This window comes from Acartia tonsa, chromosome 6 (genome assembly GCF_053477335.1).
Source record: "Acartia tonsa isolate MP-2025a chromosome 6, ASM5347733v1, whole genome shotgun sequence".
NCBI classification, from domain to species: Eukaryota; Metazoa; Arthropoda; class Copepoda; order Calanoida; family Acartiidae; genus Acartia; species Acartia tonsa.
This window is the reverse complement of record NC_137265.1, coordinates 34,037,429-34,061,627: the sequence shown is the minus strand read 5'-3', so window position 1 is coordinate 34,061,627 and position 24,199 is coordinate 34,037,429. Positions and strand designations below refer to the sequence as shown.

The following is a 24,199-nucleotide window of genomic DNA, read 5'->3' as shown; positions in this document are numbered from 1 at the left end:
ACTGCCAAAAATGGCTGAGAACAGCTGTCAACAGCCAAAAGTATATATTGTAGATTAAATCATCCCACCATGAAAAAATTTTGAAAAAATTTTTGCCCCCAGTAAAAATGTGGTTGATTTAAGCAAAAAAATGACCCATGCTAAATATTTTTTTCTGTGATGCAATAATTGTGACCTCACGAGCACTTCAAAGTTTTTGAAATCTGCAAAAAGAATGTTTTTTTAGTTCTTTAGTGTGATCTCAATTTTAAAGATTTTTACAAAATTTCAATTTTAGTATGTCAATATAAACCTGAAATTTACCAAAAAAATGGAGCAGTCTCGAATATAATATATGAAGGTGTAGCAAGAAATCTGCAAAGTCAAATTCCATTTTTGCAGTTTTTCTTACCTAACTTTAAGAAAAATTTTAATTTTGTTTTTCTTTTAGATGCAGTAACTACTGGACCAGGTAGTTTAAAAATTTTAGCTCAATATATATCAATTTTGCCCACCCTCCAGCACCAAACCCCCCTTTATTGATAAGAAGACCATTAATTTTATTTTATTAATTTTTAAAATACCACAAAAAAATTCATTTGGCAGCTTGCTAATGGCCGCAGCACAGCTGGGAGCGTCCAAGAGTAGAATGAGTAGATAGGACTTATGACGTGTCTCTAGGTAGGTTTTTAACAGTCTGTGTAACAGCCCCAGCTGCCAAATGGATGGACCCCCACTATTTATAGTAGTATTTTTGAGCTCAGTACCAATAAAAACCTACCCCTAGACATGTCACAAGCCCTATATACTCTTCATACTCTTAGCCGCTCCCAGCCATTTTCAGCCAGTTCTAGCAGCTGGTACAAGAAATTTTAAAAATGGATATTTAAAGCAAAAATATGTTTCAAAAGTTGATTCCTATGCAATTAATGATAGTTTCGCCCTGAATATAGCCCAAAAACCGCTAAATGACTGAGCCGCCAGCTGTTAGCCGTCACTTTTGCAACTTTTTGTTCCATTTTGGGAAAATAGATGTACCAAGTTTTGTAACAAAATTCGAATTCTAAGTGCAATTTGTGCATTGATTACGAGATGGTTGCATTAAGCCCCCCCCCCCCCTCAAACTTGAGTTAATTCCTTTAATGATCTTGATAGATATATGTTTATAACTTTTAATATATTTTACAATAGTTTTTAAAGTTAATGTTGGGAGGGAGATATATCCCAATCCTCTTTTTATAAAAAAAAATGTAATAAATTTCTTATGTAAAGTAGGTTTGGTAAAATCTTAATAAAATCACCCTTGATTTTAGTTAAAGGGGGCTGTTAAAAGTCATAAATGGGGTGTCAAAAAATTTAGTTGTTAATAAAATAATGGAATATAACCTGATATTATAAATTTGAAACATATTTTTGATGTACAAAGAGAATAAAGGAACATGTATTACACTTTTCTTCATAGAAGAAATTGAATCATTTTTTATTTGTTTTTTTTCAACACAAGGTTATTTGTGTATCTCTTGGTACAAGATACCACCATATTATTAGTTAAATCTAATTTTTTATAAATTAAGTGAATAAGTCTGTTAGACCAAGGGTAGAAGCTCAGTAGATAGACAGACAGACGGGCAAGAAGAATTATCAAAATTTTACTAAAATAGACAATTAATTAGATAAAATCCAATAGAGAACCTGTGAATGATCAGACAGACAGAGGGACAGGTAAATAGTAACAGAGAGTCTTTGAGGCATTAACAAATTACAATTAGGCTATGCTAGATGATTCATTGAAATCCAAAAGAGAGGCAGTTAGACAGATAGACAGACAAGTGGTGGGACAGACAGACAAAAGGACAGACAGACAGAGGGACAGACAGACAAATGGGTATTGCCTAAAACAGTTTGGCTGCTATATGAATCATTAAAACCCACCGTAGAAAAGAAATTTACATTAGTTTCTTATTTCGATACTCAACGCCCCCCCCCCTCCCCCACTCAAAGGGGTTTAATATTTCTTAATATCAATAAGTGACTTTTCAGCTTAATAAAATTGAATGTACTTTTTATTTCATCAATTTATCTTAAATAGAACGAAAGTTATAATCATTTTATTGTCTACAAGATATATGCTTTGAGTAAAAATCAACATAATTGTCAGTAAAAACGTCATATTTATGCATATTTACACAGTAAATAAATTTTAAAATTGTATTTTACTGTAATGAATAACTTAAGGGGGTTGTATGAAATATCAAAAACCTAAAAAAAACCTAATTTGGTTAAATTAGTCCAAGTAATGATTGATTTAGTACAGTACGTATGAATAAGTTGTCAATTTCCTACCAGAGTCCTTGTGTAATAAGCATCAAATACAGTCGCAGCCATGCAATCAAAATGAAACCTGCAAAAAAATGCATTTTGTTTCCATCATAGTTGTGTTTCATAATTTAGATTTTGATTGGAATCAATATAGAAAACAAACAACAAAGGAGAAAGATTTTTAAGTATCAAATTCAAAATGAAAATCATGTATATATTATATATGTTTGTTAATGCATTTCATTTTAGTGTATATAATACTAAACATACCTTATATTGGATGAATTTGAATTTTCATCTTAAGAATGAATAGTTTGCCCAAAATTTTAAAGCAAGTCAAACATTATAGTTTTTAAAAAGAAATAGAGACTTTGCTTTTTAGCTGCAAGAAGGCATTTTAAAAACACTCAACCCCCTTCCCAAATTTAGACAAAGTTTCCTCTTATAATATTCTATTTAGACTTATCAATATATTAGAACCAAATATTTTAAATTTGTTATATTTGATCCACCCTAGAAATAATTTTTTTAAAAGAATTCACAAAATAAGAAATGAAGAAATAAAGAATTATAAATAATATTTTGTTTAAGTGTTTTTGATTACTCAATATTAGATTTGTTGATAAAGGAAAACCTATGTACATAGGTACATATGTAGAATATGAAGCTAGTTCATTTAAATTTATATGCACAATTGTAATGTATATATATATATATATATATATGGTGTGCCTCTATGATGGTGAAACAAGGATGATAATATTCAAAAGTAGGTTAGAAAGAAACACTTGTTAAGACGATAAATTGAATTAAAACCCTATTTACAAAATGGAAAACAAAATTATCCCTATATTGTAGATTCAAGTTATTTGTTGAAAAGCTTGGCCATTGTTGGTTTGGATTAACAAATCAAGAATTAGGAAAACACCTCAAAGTTTTAAGATAGCTCATGAGTCAAAGTATTTAAGAAATTTTGGGGAACAGGATATTTATTTAATTTCCAATTCTTCCCTGACAGATAACGGATAGTTACTAGCTCATTTTTTGTTGGTTTGAACTCAGCAAAGCATTTGAAAGCTATTTAAAATCTTATCATTAAAAATCTCTGAAGCCAACCCAACTAAAGGTCTTTCACTTCATTCTTCAATCTCAATTTTTTGCTTCTAATTCTAATTTAATTCTATTGTGATGTTTTTGGTTTGTGTGTGTGCATGTGCAATTAAGTGTGTTTGTGTGTGTGTATTGCATGTATATGTAAATTTATTTGTGTATGTGTGTGTATTAATTATTGTGCATCTAAAACTGACATGATAGCATCAGGATGACATTTTAATTCAAAGTTGAAAATTTTGATCCATAATTTTGATTGGAATTCCATTCTTGTTCTTAAAATTTATTTGAATCGATTTTCATTTTAAGAAAAATTAATACTGTAAAAATCATTTATAGCTTAATACAAAAAAGCTAGAAATATAGGAATAGGACAACTGACATAATAATTGCACTACTAGAAGCACTTGAGGAAAGTGGAGTGGGAATTTGACCCTCCAGCTTTAAAATTTTGTTCTGAAATTGAAAAGTACCATTTATTTGAGGGTGGGTAAGTTATTTTCACCACAGGGGATTATTTTTGGGAGGGTACCTACACTTGACCTATCAGAGGCTTCACTGTAAAGGAGAGACATATCGTTCCAATGGTTGGAAGATACTTTGGTATAAACAAAGAACCAGACAGTAATTCTGTTACTTTTATATAAGGATGAGTGTCCTTATTTCTTAAAATCTATGATTTTGATTTTACCAAAAAAATTCTCACTGTATAATACTTTACTGTTTATGTTGTTAAAATATTAATTATATGCTATTTTTAATGAATAAATAATTATTTGTTACAAAAGGTTTAGATAAATTTAGTGTAGCCATACTACAGTTAGGGAGTTGAATCCATTTTTATAGAAGCAGAAATATAATCTATGATTATGGTTTGGACCCTCTAAAACTGTAATCTACCTTTCCACTTTCCCCTCTCTTGGTGAAGATATCTTCAACGCCGATACGATTTTTGAAATGTAAGATTCTACTTTCCCTTCTCTTGGTGAAGATATCTTCAACGCCGATACGATTTTTGAAATGTAAGATTCCACTTTCCCCTCTCTTGGTGAAGATATCTTCAACGCCGATACGATATTTGAAATTTAAGATTCCACTTTTGCCTCTCTTGGTGAAGATATCTTCAACAAGAGAGACAAAAGTGGAATCTTATATTTCAAAAATCGTATCGGCGTTGAAGATATCTTCACCAAGAGAGGGGAAAGTGGAAGGGTAGATTACAGTTTTAGAGGGTCCAAACCATAATCATAGATTATATTTCTGCTTCTATAAAAATGGATTCAACTCCCTAACTGTACTAAGCATTGGAGGAAATAACGAGGAAATTATGGCCAGGAAATTGGTTCCTTTTCAACCAAAACATTGCAAAAAAATGAGGCATAAGCAGCCGCCGATTTGAAAGTTGCTGAGTACGTCTGAAAAAGGGGTAGTAGCAACGATAAAACTGAAGATTATATAAAAAGTGTCAGGGATCTGAAGGCATAAGACAATAGCTGATAAATTGATGTACATCCCCAATGAATATATACAAAATTACTCGTTCTGTAGCTTACAATAAGTGTTTAAAACGTTTGGACACTCAACTTAATTAATCGACCAATCAAAACTCAGTAAAAGTCCCCAAGGTGTTGAACCAATAAATAAGAAAACGTTATCATAAAACATTGTGGACTACTCTAATAAAGAGTCCATTGTCCCCTGCTTTCCCGAAAAAGTGTGGCACACGATTTTGTATTTATTTTTGACTGAATTAATTCTTTAAAAATGGCTCTCAATGATACTTAAAAAGGCTTGGTATGCGAACATTTATGAAATTTGCAGCTGCTGACTGTAATAGTTTTTAATCGCATTGTATTATAGACAGCTGTCCACGGATATTTAATTGAAATGAAAGTTTTGTTAGTCCCGAGGCTGCTGCTGACTGTAGCTATAAATAATTTGTTTGTCAGAGAATTTATAGGGTGAGACAATGGGCTATAGATTAATTTACATCCTATTGATCTAAAAGTTTAAACACTACTATTTAAATTTAATAAAATATTAAAAAGTTTATAAGCCAACGAGTGAGAGAATAGTTATTTCTCGCATCGTATTATTAACGGCTTTCCGCGGATATAGAATGTACAATTATAAGTTTAAAACTAGTTTTTTTTTAGCCCCAAGGTTTTAAAGGCACCGGCTAAAAAAACTGGTTTTAATCTTATGATTGTACATTTTTATATTCGTAGAAAGCTGGATATAATACGATGCTAGACATAGTTTTTCCATATGGATGAGAACCGGTTTCTATCCACCGGATTCGAATAAATACGAGAAAAGGTTTATAAAACTTTACAGCAATTCAAGTCCCCCCTCCCACCCCCTAATACACATAAGTTGCGAATTTATAAAAAATGAATCTGCATTTGCAAATCCTTGAGAAAAATGACAAGAAAAGAGTTGAATAGAATTTCATGAGAATTTGTTGGGAATCTTTCACATGAATTTATCTTTATCTGTCAATAACAGGATACAATGAGGAAATACTGGTAACCTTTGTTCATGCTATAATATCTATACCTAGAGAGAGGGGACTATGAGCTATTTACTACACTAGTCCCCAAAGTTTTATAATAATGTTTTCTTATTTCAGGCCTAAAAACTTTGGGGACTTTAGTGAATTTTGATTGTTTGCTGCAATAAGTTGAGTGTTTAAACGTTTCAACCACTAATTTTATCCTACAGAAGGGTTAATTTTGTGTATCATCATTGGGGATGTACATTAATTTATTGGTCATTGTCTTATACCTGTAGATCCTTGATATCTACAAATATCCTTATTTAAAAAAAATGTATAGATATCTGTTAAATTGAGGACATAGTCAAATTTGACGTATACTAGGTGTTAAATTTACATCATTATTGATATCAACAAGAGTTGTATTCTCTATTACTATCAATTATCATTTTTTAGTTGTTATAAAACAATACTATTATTTGGCGCATTTCCTCAAAGAGCATAATCGAGCAAAGAACCCACCTCTCACCAATTTGGAAATAACTTGGCTGAATTGAAAAAAGAAGGAAGGAGGACAGTTTTTGTGTGTAATTGTTAAACCTTATGCTAGGTTAGGTTATTTATAATGCAAAGTAACTTGATGTCTGTCCATCTGTCTGTATATTCGTCTGTCCGTCTGAAGCTTAAGATCTCAGTAACTGCAGAACCGAATCAGCTCTACTTTTTCAGAAATATACCTACTAGTCCTGTGGTGGTTTTAAGATATTTTTTTTTTTGGTGGGGGGGGGGGGGTTGTAAAAAACTCCCAACCCCCCCAAAAATAAAAAATATCACTCCTCTCAAACGTTTTTTTGTAAGCAAAAAGTAATTGCTGAACCGATTGTGCTCTACTCTTCAGGGAATATACCTAATGGTTCAGTGTTTGTTTTAGCTATTTTCCAGGAGGATAGGACACCCCCCCCAAAAAAAAATTCCTTACCAAATTTTTAAAATATTTTAAAGTTTAAGGGTTACACAACCGCACTGTGGAACGAAGCCCCTATGAACCCCACCACCCAAAAATATTTTACAGATTTAAATTTTTGTATATACTGCAAGCAACCTGGGTTTATTTTTTACAGATTTAAATATTTGTGTATACGGCGAACAACCTGGGTTTAATTTTGACAATGAGTAATTTTAAAAAGAATATTTTTTAAAAATCTCTATATCTTTAAGAAAAATTCTAAATATATAGAAGGTGTGACTCCCAATTACCTCATGTTGTTGTTGTATTGGCTGCTCAAAGTCCATTTTCGTGTCCGGTTCGTCATCAGTAGGTGGGGGAGGAAAGGCTTATGGAGGGGGCTCTGGAGGGGGGCGTTGAAGAGGAGGAAGGCTGGTAAAACTTGGGTGAGATGATAGGAAGGCAGCTACAAGGGTGGGATTATGCCAGAGGTCAATGGGATTAAGGTTGGTGGGGTTATTAGGGCAGGAAAAGAGGTGTTGGACAGTTTCAGGGGTAGGATTGTTGGGACAGGATGGGCAGTTGGGTGAAAGAGAAGCGTTGATGGAATGCAGGTAACTTTGGAGCTTAGGACAATAGTTGGATCTCAATTGGGAGAGGATGGTTCTGTAGTGCCTAGGAAGTTGGATCTCAGAGGGGTTGATGTTGGGAGGGGTGTGGTTAAGAACAGGATTAGGGGGATAGGAATTGATGGCTTGGGTAACTGCAGAGGTGTGGAGTCGGGAGATGGTCGATTTGTAATTTGCAGGGAGGAGAGTGTTCTCAGGGGTGAGAAATGGTTGGAGAGTCGGGAGGAACATGGATTGGAGGGTGGATTTCTTGGATCTAGGACCAGGAGGGGTTGTGACATTGGGAAAGGATGGGTGGGAAGGACGGAGGGAGGAGGCCAAGTACTGGGAGCATAAAAGGGAGAGGTGATTCCGTACTGGTAGGATTTTAGTTTCTTGGTGGAGGTGGCTAATGGGGGATTTTTTGGTGGAACCAGTACAGATGCGGAGGGCTTGGTTTTGGAGGACTTGGAGTTTATCAATGTTGTTTTTGGAGGTGTTAGGAAACCAGACAGGACAGGCATAGGTGGTGATGGGGCGGAGGAGGGTGTTGTAGGTGGTGAGGAGGGTCTCCTTCTGGTGGCCCCATTTGGTGCCAGCCAGACATTTAAGGATTCTGAGGCGGGAGGAAATTTTAGAGGAAATGGTGGAGACATGGGAACTGAAATTGAAAAAGGTGTCAATGGTAACTCCAAGGATTTTAGGGGTTTTCTCAAGGGGGAGTGTGGATCCGTTAATTTGGACTTGAGGATGGAGGTTGGATTGGTGTTTACGGTCAGGAGTGAAAAGGGTGACAGTGGATTTGTTGGGGGCGATGGAGAGGCCATTGGTGGAGGTCCAGTCAGCGATTAAGGAGAGGTGGGAGTTGGTGGATTTAACTGACTGGGGGATGTCAGTAGAGGAGTGGAAGGAGTTGAGGTCGTCGTGGCAGAAATGCAGGGTGGGCAGGACCAGTTGGAATTTTAATCGGATTTGGATGGAAGGAGGGAACATTTAGGATGAACCCAGAGTTGGCAGGAGTTGCAGAGGAAGGCACCAGTGGAGCGGGTAATATTGCGGGAGCAGGTAGAACAGGGGTATTTAGGGCCAGGATTTGGATGGATGTCGCCAGAGAGGATGAGGGGTGTTGGAGGGTTGGAGTTGAAAGGCCTCCAAGGCCTCCAGAGCTGACAGGGGCTGACTTAAAAGCCTATTAGGCCAGCCCCTTGGTGGAAACCCGGACAGGGTGAATGGTCAAGCAGGTGTGTTTGATGCAGGTTTGCCCAGGGACTTCTTCTCCATCTCCCCGGATAGGACCACTCCGGAAAAGCTTGCATCCTCGGTCCTCATAGGGCGAAGAAATAAATAAAACAAAGACTTACTTTAAATCTACAAAAAATAAGAGAGTTTTAATGCTCTCTGGGCACTTTGAGGGAAACTTTGTTTTAACTTTGGGTTTAAAAAAAGTATTTCAATTTAAAATAGTTGAATTGATATGTTCTGGAATCCTTTCTAGTTTATGGTATTGTCTAGTCTTTTCTATGTGTTTAAATATTAGCAAGATGTTTTAGATGTGTACCATTCACATTGCTTATTTAGGTTCAATGCTATTAAAGTATCAAATCAAACTAATTATTTAACTTATACTGAAAATACACCTTTCTCCTTTTTTATCCTTTTAATAAAGTAACAGGATGTGTGTTTGTCTGTATGTATGTCTATCTTTCTGTCTGTTTGTTTGTACCGAAGGATCTTGCTAACCGCTGAAACGAAATTTTTTTTGAACTTCTTTTTTCAAATCTAAAATAATAAATTTGGTTATCAAATTCGACACTTACCTCCTCAAGTGCTCCTAGAAGGTTCTAGGGGCGTAGCCGCTAGTATTAAATAATGAAAGAATTATTCACAAAATACCAAAACATACAAAAGTATATATTTTTTAAAAATCTAAAACGCCATCTAATTTCATTATTGATTTGTTGAGAGAAGGTTTCCAAAGATATAAAAGTATTATTACACAAAAGTATTCTCAAACTTTAACCTCCAATCTTCTGATTGAAATATAATTTCTATCGGAATCATTGTCTGAATTATAAATTTAAAACTTTATTGTATAAATGTAATAATGTGTACTTTCTGAACTAGTATGATAAAGTGCAATTGAATTATAAGCGTGCATCCACCCCTAGGCCAAAGGGGGAATGGATGGATACCTTAATCACCTCTATTGTCTTTACCCCCCTTCCCTTCCCTTGATCATGGAGAAAAGTATTTACTAATATATATGTGGACTATATGAGCAACCTCACTGGACGACAAAAATTCCCATTTCACAATATCCACGTATTCATATCCATTTTGTCATGTATATCTTCAACATGTTTCAGGTTTTCAAAACTAAATTACCAAAATTTATGTGCTTCAACTATAAAGTTAGAAATAGATGACAAATTAATACATTTTGAAACCAGACGATTATATTTACAAAAATCTGTATTCTTTGGCAAAAAAATATAATAAACATATTTTGAAAAATTTTGATTTGCATAATTTAAAAAGGAAAATGTAATTAACTTTATCAAAGGGATTGAGAAAATATAATCTTTATGGTGAAGTAAAAACATTGTATTTCAAAATGTTGAAATGCATATAGAGTTCACTGAGTACACAGCTTCTATATTGTATGTAGGACTTTTTTGTAGCAAAACTTCTGTAAAAATCCTTTTTGATGTCTTTAGGTAATGTAACGTCTTTACCACAACAGCCTCTTTAATAACCCCAATAACCTCTTTCTTTGATCTCTTTTTTATTCCTCCTTATTTCTTTTGCGCTGTGCCTTACCCTCCTCCCCTCCTAGCAAAAACCTTTTTAAACACCTGCTGCTGAAATGTCAGTTATTGTTTACTTATTTGAATATAAGACTTAGAACGTCTAGATGATTAAAATTTTAATTGAATTAATAGAAACACTGCATAGAAATAATCCGACCTTATTATTGGTCAGTAAGTGTTCACATTTCAGTAAACATTTTTTCTTCAATTTTTCCACATAATAAGTCAGCTATAATTTAGATTCAAATTATATCAGCCAAAAAAATTGATTAAATCATAATTATAAACAAATATCTCCTTTTGCTAGAAGTTCCTTTTTAGATTGGAGATATTATTATGCCTGATCTGGAGTAATAAATCTATTCTTATCTTCTTTCTCATTCCATTTATATGAATGGGATAAGACATGGCCTATAAATTGATGTACATCCCCAATGATGACACACAAAATTACCCTCTCTCTAGATTAAAATTAGTAGTTGAAAATGTTTTAATACTCAACTTGATAAACCAACCTATCAAAATTCTGTAGAAGTCCCGAAAGTTGTAAAAACAACGTTATTGTACACTTTTGGGGACTAGTGTAATAAACATCCCATTGTCCCCTCTCTCTCTGCATTCCATTCAATTCTTATTTATATTTCCTTACTTATGGACATGACAGTCCTTGTTTTTCAATTCAACAGATCAAAGTTTTTTTTCTGTGCATGACCTTCCCCAATTTATCATTTGAATTTTTATATTTGAAAATTATATTCTGCTACACATTTTATCAATATATACATATGCTTATATAATCTAGTTTTTCAATAAATCAATAATCTCAAGTTATTTCTGTTTTAACCTTTTTTTTAAAACAAGCTTCAGCTTTATTCAATCAAATTCAATTTTTTTAAAATTTTAATTTTCTTTATCAGAAAATTTTATTTTGTAATTTATTTTGGGGCCGGGACATTGGGCTGTTACACTATTCCCCAAAGTCTTTAACGTTTGGGACTTTATTGAATTATTGATTGGTTGGTTTATTTAGTTGAGTGTTTAAATTTTTTAACCACTAATTGTAATCTACAAAAGGGGTAATTTTGTGTATCATCATTGGGGATGTTGATTAGAACAAACTATTATCCTATGCTTGATCTTTAAATCATTTTAGTGGTGATTTAGATCGGGGCGCGCCAAAATTTTAGCCAATCACAGCGCTACATTTTCACACCACTAAAATGATTTAGATCAGGCTCTAAATGTAAATCTAAAAAATATAGATGTATAACCCAGACAAATACCAAGAACTATTTTGGAGACCTTTTTGTCTGCTTGCAAATTACTTACTGCTCTTTGCAGCGACTTGGTTGTGTTAATATTTCCAACGCTATTGGCTGATATTCAAAGACCCAATTGAAAATCGGTAGAAAGTCCACTGGGTAGGGACATAAAGTTATTTAACCCCTTCCCCTTCTATTGTTTTACTCTGTAATCCTTAATGTAAAAAATATAATTGCCTTAGTTAATTTTATATACATTTTTACACACTGTGGGCTAGAATTGAATCAAGAAAAAAGTAAGTGCCGAGCCCTGGGACTTATGTGTGGTGAAAATAGACATGAGATAAAATCGACCTTATTCGACGTTCACTCAAAGCCCCAAAAATAATGGACTTAAAAGTGTATTAAACTGTATATAAGACATTTGCGAATATATTGATACCATTAATTTGCCTCTTAAATCAAAAAAAAGTATGTTTTTTTAATATTTTTCTCTTGCTACAAATCAAATTTCAAATTTGAGTCACCAAAAATCCTAAACTAATTTTTGCTCTAGAAGAATCAATTTTTGGAGTTAGAAAGTGCTTAATACCTCATTTTAATCGCCTGGCATTGCTTTATAATATACTAGCGGCTTCGCCCCTAGCCTCTAGGGGCTTTGCCCCAAGAGGTTTGATCAACCTAATTTTTTGTATTTTAGATTTAAAAAGAAAAGTAAAAAAAAATTTTTTTTTAAGGGGGTATTTTTCATTTTTTTGGGGGGTTGGGGGTGTCCCACCCCCCAAGAAAATAGCTTAAAACCATCACAGGACCAGTAGGTATATTCCCTGAAGAGTAGAGCCCAATCGGTTCAGTGGTTACTGAGATCTTAAGCTTCAGACGGACAGACAGACGGACAGACGGACAGACAGACAGACAGACGGACAGACATCGTTCTACTTTGTATTATAGATAGGAAATAACTTGGTTGTTTATAGAACAGCTGACTAAAAAATCGAGGTTTTGTGATAAACCCACTTTAGTTGTTTCTCCATAAATGATATTTTTTTCCCCAATTTTTTTGGCTGTAAAGAAGCTTTATATATTCATATAACATCCACCTAAATTTGACTTTTGGTATTTTATTTATAACTTCACCAGAGGGAATTGAATTTTGGAAAAAAATATCAATTTATATTTTACACTGCTATGCATTGTTCTTGTTCTTGTTTCTAAAAAATATTTATATTATTAAAAAGAGAATTATTTAACACTTCTATAGGTATGTTTATCATTTTTCTAGGCTAAATATAACTATAATTACACCATTTTTGAGAAAATTAGATTTAAAAATTTCAAGTTCAATTTTCACCCCCTAGGAGTTGCTGCATAATCATGACAAGAAAAGCAAATATTATTTATTTAAAATTTTGAACAACTTTGCTTTAATGAAGTCTTTCATTAACCTCTCTATGTATGATTTATTTTAGGCTGAATTTTCGTGACCTTTGCAAAGCAATTGATAAAAATGGCCATTAATTAACTCCCTTTTGGAGTGGTTTTATGAAGAACATTATAAAAGCAAAGTTGTTCAAAATTTAAAATAAATAATATTTGCTTTTCTTGTCATGATTATGCGGCAACTCCTAGGGGGTGAAAATTGAACTTGAAATTTTTAAATCTAATTTTCTCAAAAAGCTTCCGCTGAAATATTTTGGTTTTACCTGGAATAATCATGGTTTTATGTCTATTTTCACCTTACATAGGTCCCAGGGCTCGGCACTTACTTTTGTCTTGATTCAATTCTAGCCCACAGTGTACAGTGTTTGATTTCGAGGAACGCAGAACGGGGTCAGTCAGTCAGTATAGCGGGTAGCCTTCTGTACTACAACACACAACTTTATGCACAGATAAAAGGCAATTGCAAATTCTATTTCCAAGTTTTGTTTTAAACAGGGATTCTAAGGGATAAGACAATGGATGATCAATTAATGTAAAACATACCTAGTGAGGATTATCAAAATAACCCCTTATGTAGAATAAAATTTTTGGTTGAAAAGTTTAAACAGTACTAGTTTGGAACCATACAAAGAAGATCGTCTAAAAATACCCAAAATGTTAACGAATAAGATAACGTGGTATTAAATGTTGGGTACCATTTTAATTTACAGTCCTTAATGTCCCATCCCGCCTTGGTTTTTAAAGAAAAGAGTGGAGGGGTTGAAAGTTAACAATTGTGAGGAAGGCGAAGTAAGATTCAAGAAATGAAAGGGATGGAATAGTGAATTTGTTGCCAGGGATACAGGAATATCACAATAAGCTAAGAATCATTTAACAAAATCAAATATATCTTGAAAATTCAATAAAAGTTAAAAGACAATTTTACACTAATATTAAAATGAAAATCATAGAATTAATACCTGTTTGTTAGCACGGGCCTTCGGTTTACAATACTGGTCATAATCTCATATTTTTTTTATTTTTTATACTAGGAAAGCTGTCTATAATACGATGCAATAAATAACTAATATTTCTTTTTTATATATCTGAGCTGGTGGACTGTTTTAAAAAAACTTATGACGTAATCCCTGTATTCCTGAATGGTTACATAATCTTCAGGGAAGTGATTACAATTGTATTGGCATTGAAAGTTTGGTCTTGCTGTGAGAAAGTAGGGGATGGTAACAATCAATCAGTTGGGTACACAAATGTACTACGGTCAATTGGGATAGATATATAGATGAAAGAACAATAAAATTGATTTATAAGCCATTTTTACGTAAGTATAATGAGTTCATTAAGTATATTGAAATAAATTGAAAAAAATCAAGAGGTCGATAGTTTTTTGTTTTTTTGATTAATATTTTAAAGCAAATTAGGTTGACATGAGGTAAGGAGATTTGCCCTCGGCTCTCACGCCATTTTACTTTCCCCGTAGACAACATTAAAGCTTAGACGTCCTTGCTAGGGATACAAAAAGGAAATAGCTGTCCCATCAAGGGATAATCTATTTATGTAACTAAATGTGAATGGCTGTGAATGCAAATAGATTTATTGAGACACAAATTAGGTATTCTATGCTTGTAATAGATTCTTGTTACAGGCACTAATTCAATTTAAATTTAGCAAGGAGAACTGGGGAGTACATAATTGTTTGGGTATTTGTACACATAACTAGGATGACACAATTCAAAGAACAAAGCAAAGCAAATAATCATGTAATAACAATGCTCCTAATTATGAGAAAAGTAATTATAAGTCAGTTTTTTTAGAAAGATGTGAAAATATATCTTCTCCTTGAAAATCACATTTAATGAATATTTTGCAATGGACGAACAGACATGTTGAGTAATAAAATACACTAATTAGTCTAGTCCTTGCAAAAACTTGACTTTTCTATCTTCAATGGCAGTCGAGCAATATACGTTTTCCCCCGCTTCTATAAGTTGGACATATAGATATTAGGAGTATAGAGAAGCTACGTTATCAATAAACACCAAACCTCGACAAGGTTAGATTATCATTTTTTCTTATTTACGAAATACCAGGGAGGAATGAGACTTGGACTGTAAAATCATGCTGCTTAATAAGTTTTATCACAACACTCATTCGTTGGCTTAAAATTTTTTGTTACTTTGATTAAATCTTGATTTGCTCTTACAAACTAGCAATTCGTTTAACCAGAAAGGGTAATTTTGTTAATCATATTTAAGGTGTACATTTATTCATCATTCATTGTCTTATCCCGTAAGATCTCAGCGAAAAAAAAACATTACCTTTGTCAAGTAATAGAGGATGACTTTGTCTGTTTATGAGATTTATTTAGCACTTTTGTAGAGTATCATTGCTGATAAATAATTGAATTTACAAAATTTAAATTCAAATATAATGAAATATGATAAATGAAAATGAAAGGCAATTTAGCCAGGTATTGGTTTATGTACATTTAATCTCAAATCAAAGTGTGTAAAGTTGTAGTTTTCTAGAATAGATTTAGGTTAGTAGAAGTAATCTATTCCAATTATATAAATTGACTGTCTTGATATATTTTGCCGTACGTCACAAACAATATAAAATTACGCATTTATGTATTTACAAAACTTTACTTGCTAATTTACAAATTGTGTCAAATTTTTCTTTATCTAAATGAATGATCTGTCTGTGTAAAGTCTGTTTGTTTTAAGAGCTTTGCTTTAATATCTAAGAGCTTTCTTTAGCGAACAAAGGAAAGGATTAAAAAGCATAGAACCAGTCATATCAAGCATAAAGCTTTTCTATTAGAACAACCTAATTGTATTAACTATTTCAAGTTTTGAATCAATTATATTTTTGTTTTACCTCAATTCATTTACTTTGATTTCCTAGAAAATTAAAGATTCCAATTTAAGGCTCCCTGAAAACTTTGATGAAATTTTAAACTTTTGACTTTGATTATAGATATTCTGTCAGACCCAGGGAGGGAGAGGATAGTGGCGGTTGAATTAATCTACAAACTCTTATGTTCCATGCTGTTACTTAAAGCAAAATTCACAAATGTGAGTTGATTGCATGATTTATTTTTCACTGCCCTATCCTAGAGCATAGTTGACAAAATTTTGTAATCTTGATTGTATAACTATTCTTTAAAAAATCTGTCAAACATCATTGGAGAATTAAGTAATTACAAAATTAACAAAAAATGGCTGGAAGCTAAAGCCAATTTCCAAAAAAAAAATTATTTCATCCTTCAAATAATACAACAACAAATGATAATTTAAGAAGACTCCAAATTTCGCAACCATGATGAAAATGAAAGTCCTAAGTCTGACTATTATGCAAGAGTGAGAGTGAGACTCCCAATTGTCTTATCCCTCAAATAACGGTTGTTCAGACGTATTTAGGACTATGGTAAATTTATGGAACAAAAAAACCACATCAAAATTTATATCCCTTCTTTTTCATAGGAATCTGAGCTAATGAAAAGGTACGGAGGATTCGAAAAGGTTACTGTATAAGACAGTTTTTTATGTTTTTTTTTTACAATTTACTGCCCTTATTGCATCTAAACCTAAAAGCTGCTCTACTAATAAACATAATTATTCCTGTTTTACTTGTTTTTAATTTTGTCCTTCACGTACTGAAAAAAGGTTGTGCGTCTATTAATTAGTTTCTGCTAATTCTACGTAAACATGATTTCTACTAAAAATTGAAAATAAAACTGGCAGCTGCTAAAGAGGTACTAATGAAATGCAATAATTGAATTAAATGTTTTTCCTTGCACAATTCCTAATGAAGAAGTGAATAGATGCATAGAAAACAAAGATAACAGATATAGAATATTCAATAGGTACTATTAGAAAATATATAGTGTTGAATTTTTTTTTTATAAAATCATAAAATACAAAGCTAAGAATATGATTCAATTTTAAAACGTTGTAAGATAGAATTTTATACAATTTAATACTTTTAGCAAAAAGTATAATTTTTTTAAGCTTTCAAGGTTCAGTGTTTGATTTCATCCTCTCATTCCCAAAAAGCCATTTTGTATAACATTTTAAACTTCACACCCAAAATATGATGTAGATGTTTACAGTACACAAGCAGACATTCTACTTCTTATTATTCTAAGATGTAAGGGTGGGTGAGAGGGAGAGGCGTAAATGTGATTTAATCCAGCAAGGCTTTAATCTCACCCCCCCCCCCTCCCCATCCGCTACTCTCTTCTGATAATCCAATTTGAATCTGAAATCGCCTTGATTGAGATTTTCTTTTCATGTAGTGGCAACAAAATCCTTTAGTTTTGTCTTTTATCAATTTGCAAACAGATTTCTTTTCACAGTACCGTGATGAAAGAGGGTTTTGGCAAGAAGTCTGATTCGTTTTGCACTTCAAGGAGGCCTCTGCTACAGGTGAAGAAATTAAGGGTTCCTACAAAGTGCCTAGTAGAGCAAAGAAACCCCTTCCCCAATTTAAAATTAAAGTTAAAATCCCTTCCGCCAACTGAATCACATGATCAAAACTCCACAACTGAAAACTATTACTACAGCGCATATTGTCTCTTTCTTTTACCAAAATAAATCTACTGTAATTTTATTGGATGTGTAAATGCTAGGGTTCCATCTTATCTAATCTAATGTTGTGTCTTTTTTCGAAACATAATATGACACTGAATAAAAATTAAGACAAAATGACGAATATTTTCTAATAAGTAATACCAAAAAAATCCTATATATTTTCAAAACTTAAATAAGTATTCCTTGCTTCAAAAAACTTATTTCAACTCAAATGTTTATTAAGTTAGATGTAAAACTGCATGGTTTAAAAAGAAATAATATGATTTCATAGTTATCACATATCATAATTACTCCAAATCCTTATATAATTAACAGGATGTATCATAGTATATGTATTTGATATAAATAGCTTAATTCATTTATTTTCAAAACTTAAATAAGAATTCCTTGCTTTAAAAAACTTATTCCAAGTGTTTATCAAGTTAGATAAAAATAACTGCATGTATGATTTTTAGTAGCGAAGCTACTCTATAATTTGAAATGTCCGTCTGCCCGTATGTCCGTCTGTCCGTATGTCCGTCTGTCCGTCTTAGTTTGGGGGAAACGTGATTTTCTCGGCTCCTATAAAAGATAAAAGGCTGAAATTTTTTGACAACATTCCCATTATCAAGGAGCACAATTAACTATAAAACATCAATGGCGATAGGACCGTTTTTTAGCAGGTTTTAGGCTATTTTTGTATTTTTCACATTTTTTCTCCATATCTTTGGTGTTTATGGTCTGATTTCCAAACTTTTTTTAGTTATAGAATCAAATTTAAATTTCCTGTCGTTTCAAGAAAACAACTATGACGGTCAGACTTCCTTTAAGCAGGTTTTAGGCTATTTTTGTATTTTTCACATTTTTCTCCATAACTTTGGTGTTTATGGCCCAATTTCCAAACTTTTTTCAGTTATAGAATCAAATTTAAATTTCCTGTTGTTTTGACGTATAGTAATAGCAAGAACAAACAGCTAAATATTCTTATAAAGTGTATTAATTCAATACAAGGTTAACATACAATAATAACATTAATATTAAGACAACTATTCACTTTTATGTTCGTGTCGTGTTGCAGAGCAATGTCTTGCTCCGAAACCGTTGACACAAGAACTAAAAGCTAAACTATATAATACATGCATTGCTCTTAAGTCAGGAAGAAAGGGACTATACATCACATTTCTCCCTGGCTTTAACATGAACCTGGATTTCAAACTGTAATATTTCAGATTAAATATACAATATGTTTATTACATGTTAATTATCATATATATTATAAGTAGCATTGAATGCTTATTAAATAGATAATAATTGATCTGGTATGACACCTGCCATAATTTTTTTTTTTTTTTTTTTATTTTATTTCCAGATCTTTAAACATTTCATATACATTTTTTTTTTTCTTTTTGTTTTGGTTCCTTAGAACTCTTTTATGTTTTTTATATGTTCCTTTTTGTTTTTTTTATGTGTTTTTTTTCTCTTTTTTTTATTTTTTTAAAAAACATTGATTAACATATAATCATTGAAAAATGCATTGATTAACATATAATGCATTGATTAACACATAAACATTGGAAATGCATTGATTAACATAGTTATTATAAATGCATGATAAATAAAAACACTGATTAACATATAACCATCAGAATGCATTGATTTAAAAACATGTCATTAGAGATGCATTGTTATAAAAGCATTAATATTAAACCTTTCGAGACTACTACTGCCTCAACAAATACTTAAACATTAATACATAAAAATAAAATAAAATATGAATTAATACACAGTAAAACTATAATTATTCTTGATCATAATATTCATTTTCTTTTGCCAGATTTTTCTTGATAATAGTAGTATCATTCATATCCATCAATCCATCATTATCCATCAATCCATCAACATCTCACAAATGATATAACCATACCAACCATAGTAGTATCATTCATATCCATCAATCCATCATTATCCATCAATCCATCAACATCTCACAAATGACATAACCATACCAATGCTACAACCCCACAGACGATATAACTATACCAGTTGACCTTAGCTTAGTTATAAACTTAGTTATAAACTGGTTTCCACTTAGCAACTGTGATTTTCTCAAACAACACAACAGCCATTCACCTCCACCACAAGAAGCCTCCAATCTCTTCAAAAAATTGGGATCAAATCCTTTCTAGCATCGACTCTAACTACTTCCCAAAATTCACCCTTTCCTGATTCAAAATACGTTGCTGATCCTGCAGGTTAGCCAACCGAGCATCTAACTCAACCATTCTAGTAACCAAACCTGCCAAATGTTTGAGGTCTCAGATCAAAAATCAGAACTGCTGTTCACATTTATCATCCAGGAGATTATATCTATTGCATAGTCAGGCATGACTTAAGCCTAATAATGACAACCACAATAACTGCTATTAACATCTCTGTTAGATTCCAAAAATCGACATGTCATTCAAAATACAGAAACTGCCAATGATTTTCGTTATAACAATGATGCTACTGTCGACACTCCAACCAATGATAACGTTGAAAACAATGAACAGAAACAACAAACACAGAGAAAACTGCAGCCGAACAAAAGCAACCAAAACCTTCGCCATAGATTGATTCGAAATCTGATCCATTTTGTTTTTCAATACTAACTATCGACAAACACACTAGCTATTGACAAGTAAGATATCCAACCTGGCAGTCAAATCTACAACAGCCACATCAACTTTAAGCCCCGCCTTCTTCAGAACAGCTAAAATTTCACTAACTAGCATTATACTTTGACTGCCCACTGTATTAACAACTTACAAATATCCGTTTTATCAGTCATAAATATATTTAAGATACAATGCATGCTATTTTAAAATTCTGCACAACGTCACAATAGCTTCTAGCCCATGGTGTATATCTCTGTATATCATTATCTATCAACTAAATACTTCTCATTTTGACAACTGTAAATACATCTCTTTGTAGCTACCTGACTCACTGTGCATTTATTTGCATCATCCTGACACACTGTGCATTTATTTGCATCATCCTGACACACTGTGCACATCTGTTCAAAATAAATATCAACATAATTCGTTTAACTCTTTGTATCTACCTGACTCACTGTGCATTTATTTACGTTAATCTGGCACACTGTGCACATCTGTTCAAAATGTTACAATATCAACATATTTCATTTAACTCAATGTTATTTCATTATCCTTGACATACGAATCCTCAATTTTCAAATTAAGCTTCAAAACTACTCTCCGACGTCTTATTATCCACAACTGTTGCTTAAATGCTTAAATTTAACACCTCCAATTCTTCAAAACTTTTCAACAGTTATTATAATTCTAGCAATCTATAAATCTAAATTACTTTTCTTCTCCTTGGCAGCAGTTGGACTGTTGATTGGAGTACTTATAACAGGTTGAGAAAGGGTTGCAACAACAGTATCAACAGATTGACTTGCTTCAGTAGGATTATGATTATCACTATCACCAGTACCAACAGATTGACTTGCTTCAGTAGGATTATGATCATCACTATCACCAGTACTATCATTAGTTGCATATGATTTGCCACTACTGGTTGATTTAAGACTCTTCTTGCCAAGATCAGTAATAGTCTTCCCATATATAGAGATATCATATTCAAGCTCAAAGATAGCTTCATCAATCATTGTTTGCAAGTATTTAATCTGTAACATCATCAGCTCTAGTACATCATGAGGAAACATATTTTGTTGCACAATAGACAGAATATTAGTAAATCCATAAACAGCAGCTCCATACATTCCAAATATGTTGTCAATCCAGCACAGGCTTCCTTTGGAGTTTTGTGCAAGCACTCAGTTGTTAGCTTCAGGTACTTTTCATGATCACTAAATCTCCTTATAGTTGCCAGAGAATACAGGAACCTTGAACTTGATATCTACCTTCCTGGTGATACTCCAAGCTTCTTGACCGCATTATTGAGAACAGTTTTAGCATCCTGTTTAGCTTCCTGTTTAGCTTCCTGTTTAGCATTCTGAACTTCAACAGACTTCACATCTAATCTATAAACAGATTCTCCAGCAGCAATAGCATGTTTCACAATATTACTGACCCAATCACTAAACAATCCTGTTTAGCTTCCTGTTTAGCTTCCTGTTTAGCATTCTGAACTTCAACAGACTTCACATCTAATCTATAAACAGATTCTCCAGCAGCAATTCAACATATAATCGGTCAGATCAAAGTGTATCATGTACCAGCCTCCACTCTCAAATAATATCAATGTCAACACAAAACAATGGCCAAATTCAAAACTAAATTTCAGTCACCACCAACTACTTCTCTTGCGGCCGATCTAAAACAAAATACAATCATTTTAGATGCCAAAACTTATTTAATACATATTTTATTTTCACTCAACAAAATAAAATAATTTCTTTAACATGTATTAGTATATATAACATTAATCAAATGTATATCAATATTGAACATCATTAAAATCTTAACAAACTAAAACTCACCAACAGGTAATACTGTATCTCAACCACCACAACTACTCCTCTTTTCGACCAATCTAAAACATAATACAATTATTTTAGATGCCATACTTAAATGTTATCACTTAACAAATAAAATTTCAACATGTCTTCTTAAAAATGTATTAAGAAATATAATATTAATCAAATGTTTGTCAATAATCGAGCAACATAAAAATAATTCTTAATACAATATATTAGTCTAATACAGTAAAAAATTTACCTAATTATTCAATGAAATATCTGAATAATAACTTATATCATCCACAACTATTTTTATGTATTAGAATCTTGAAAGTTGAAGTACAACTAACTATTTTTCTCTATACCTGAAAGCACTTTCTTGCGCAGCTCAACTTTTGCGCATACAACGCCCAACTCCTGCTCATCATTGCTGCTACCTCTCTGCACCACCCCACCTTGCGCATACCAACTTCGAGAGACAGTGCAAACTTTCCTTGCCAAATTATTGCCCACCCCCCTTCTCCATGAAGAGAGACAGCTCCACTCAAATATCTAATGCATTATAACAATTTTGCTTCATGAAATTCTAAGCTTCATAAATAATTTTGCTGAATCAACATCACTAAATCGCAATATATACTATTCTATATCGAGTGTCCTTAATAAAATTTAAGCTTAAACAAAAACTTAACACATCCATTATAATTCCAAGTTTTAGTAGATTTCAATCCACCCCTCAATATTTTCCATTTTATTCTGATCCACCAAAACTTTCGCAATACGTTCATTATATTCCAAGTTTTTAAATAGATTGAAATCCGCCCACATCTATTCACGTTAATTTGATTCATCCAAAATTGAGCAACACATAATGTTTCAATTTCAAGTTTGAGTGCAATTTGATTCACCACCCTGTGTTATTTATATAATTCTTCTCCTATAATTAGGTTTGGTCCGCCCATCCATACGACCATTTTGATTCACCACCCTGTGTTATTGATATATTTGTTTTTTTCTATAATTAGATTCGGTCCGCCCATCCATACTTTACATCTATCTACTTTTTGTATTTCGAACTTTTCATGGTGATTTCTGCAGCAGGTAGGCACAATTTAAAAAACGTAGCAACACTATAATCATTTCTATGACGTCCGTACTTCCATTTGTAAACATGTTGATTTGACCACAAATTTCTATATGATCTAATTATCCGATTGTATACTAATTCCGGGAACAACAAAATTCAACATTATAATCGAAGCAGTTAAAATATCTAATTATCCAATAATTTTATATGATCTAATTATCCGATTGATTCGATGTATATTGATTCCTGGGACAATAAAGCACAATACTTTATGATTGCGATGTCAATAATTTCATATGATCTAATTATCCGATTGATTTGATGTATATTGATTCCTGGGACAACAAAGTACAATACTTTATGATTACAGTGTCAAGCATCCAATCACCCTTCAGACAACCAACACTCTGAGATGCACAACCTTTTTCAAGAAAACATTTCCCCACTCTAACTTTAACGTTACACATCTCACATAGTAGCAGTAGGAACCATTTTTAACTTTGTTAGTTATGACCCAGTGTCAGACCGAGATTCAAACCTATCACCTACCCAACAACAAGTAGATGTGCTACGTGTTAAGCGGTTTATAAGCGAAGCCACTCTATAAGCAAGTTCATAAAATGTAAGTAAAACATCAATCTGTTTCAATCAGTTCTTTTTTAACACATTTACTTACAATTTTACATCGACTCTTATGCACTTATTTTTTCAGTTTTGACACTATACAAGTGTTGATGTTCGTTTGTCCTACCATTCAATGCTTCGCTTTTGTTAATGTTGTCTTCCTTGTTCTTACAAAGATTATTCAGTTCTGACACTATGCAAGTGTTGATGTTCGTTTGTCCTACCATTCAATACTTCGCTTTTATTAATGTTGTCTTCCTTGTTTATTACAAACAAATTTGCTTACAATTTTTGCATTGAATTTTATATGTATATTCTGATTATTTAATTTTGTCACTATACAAGTGTTGATGTCCGTTTGTCCTGCCATTCCATTGCTTCGTTTTACGGATGCTGTCATCTTTGTTTTTATACATCATATCCTCATTACAATAAAATCATATATCATATAAATCAT

At 32.5% G+C, this 24,199-nt stretch overlaps 1 long non-coding RNA gene across 1 annotated transcript; it reads right to left on the bottom strand.

The window, feature by feature from the left end:
- Positions 1 to 21,815: 21,815 nt before the first annotated feature.
- LOC145322453 (uncharacterized) lies at positions 21,816 to 22,369 on the bottom strand. The gene is made up of 3 exons (XR_013880709.1): positions 22,291 to 22,369; positions 22,053 to 22,105; positions 21,816 to 21,886 (listed from the first exon to the last, which is right to left on the bottom strand). It is a non-coding gene; the product is annotated as an uncharacterized LOC145322453 (long non-coding RNA).
- Between the last annotated feature and the right edge of the window lie 1,830 nt (positions 22,370 to 24,199).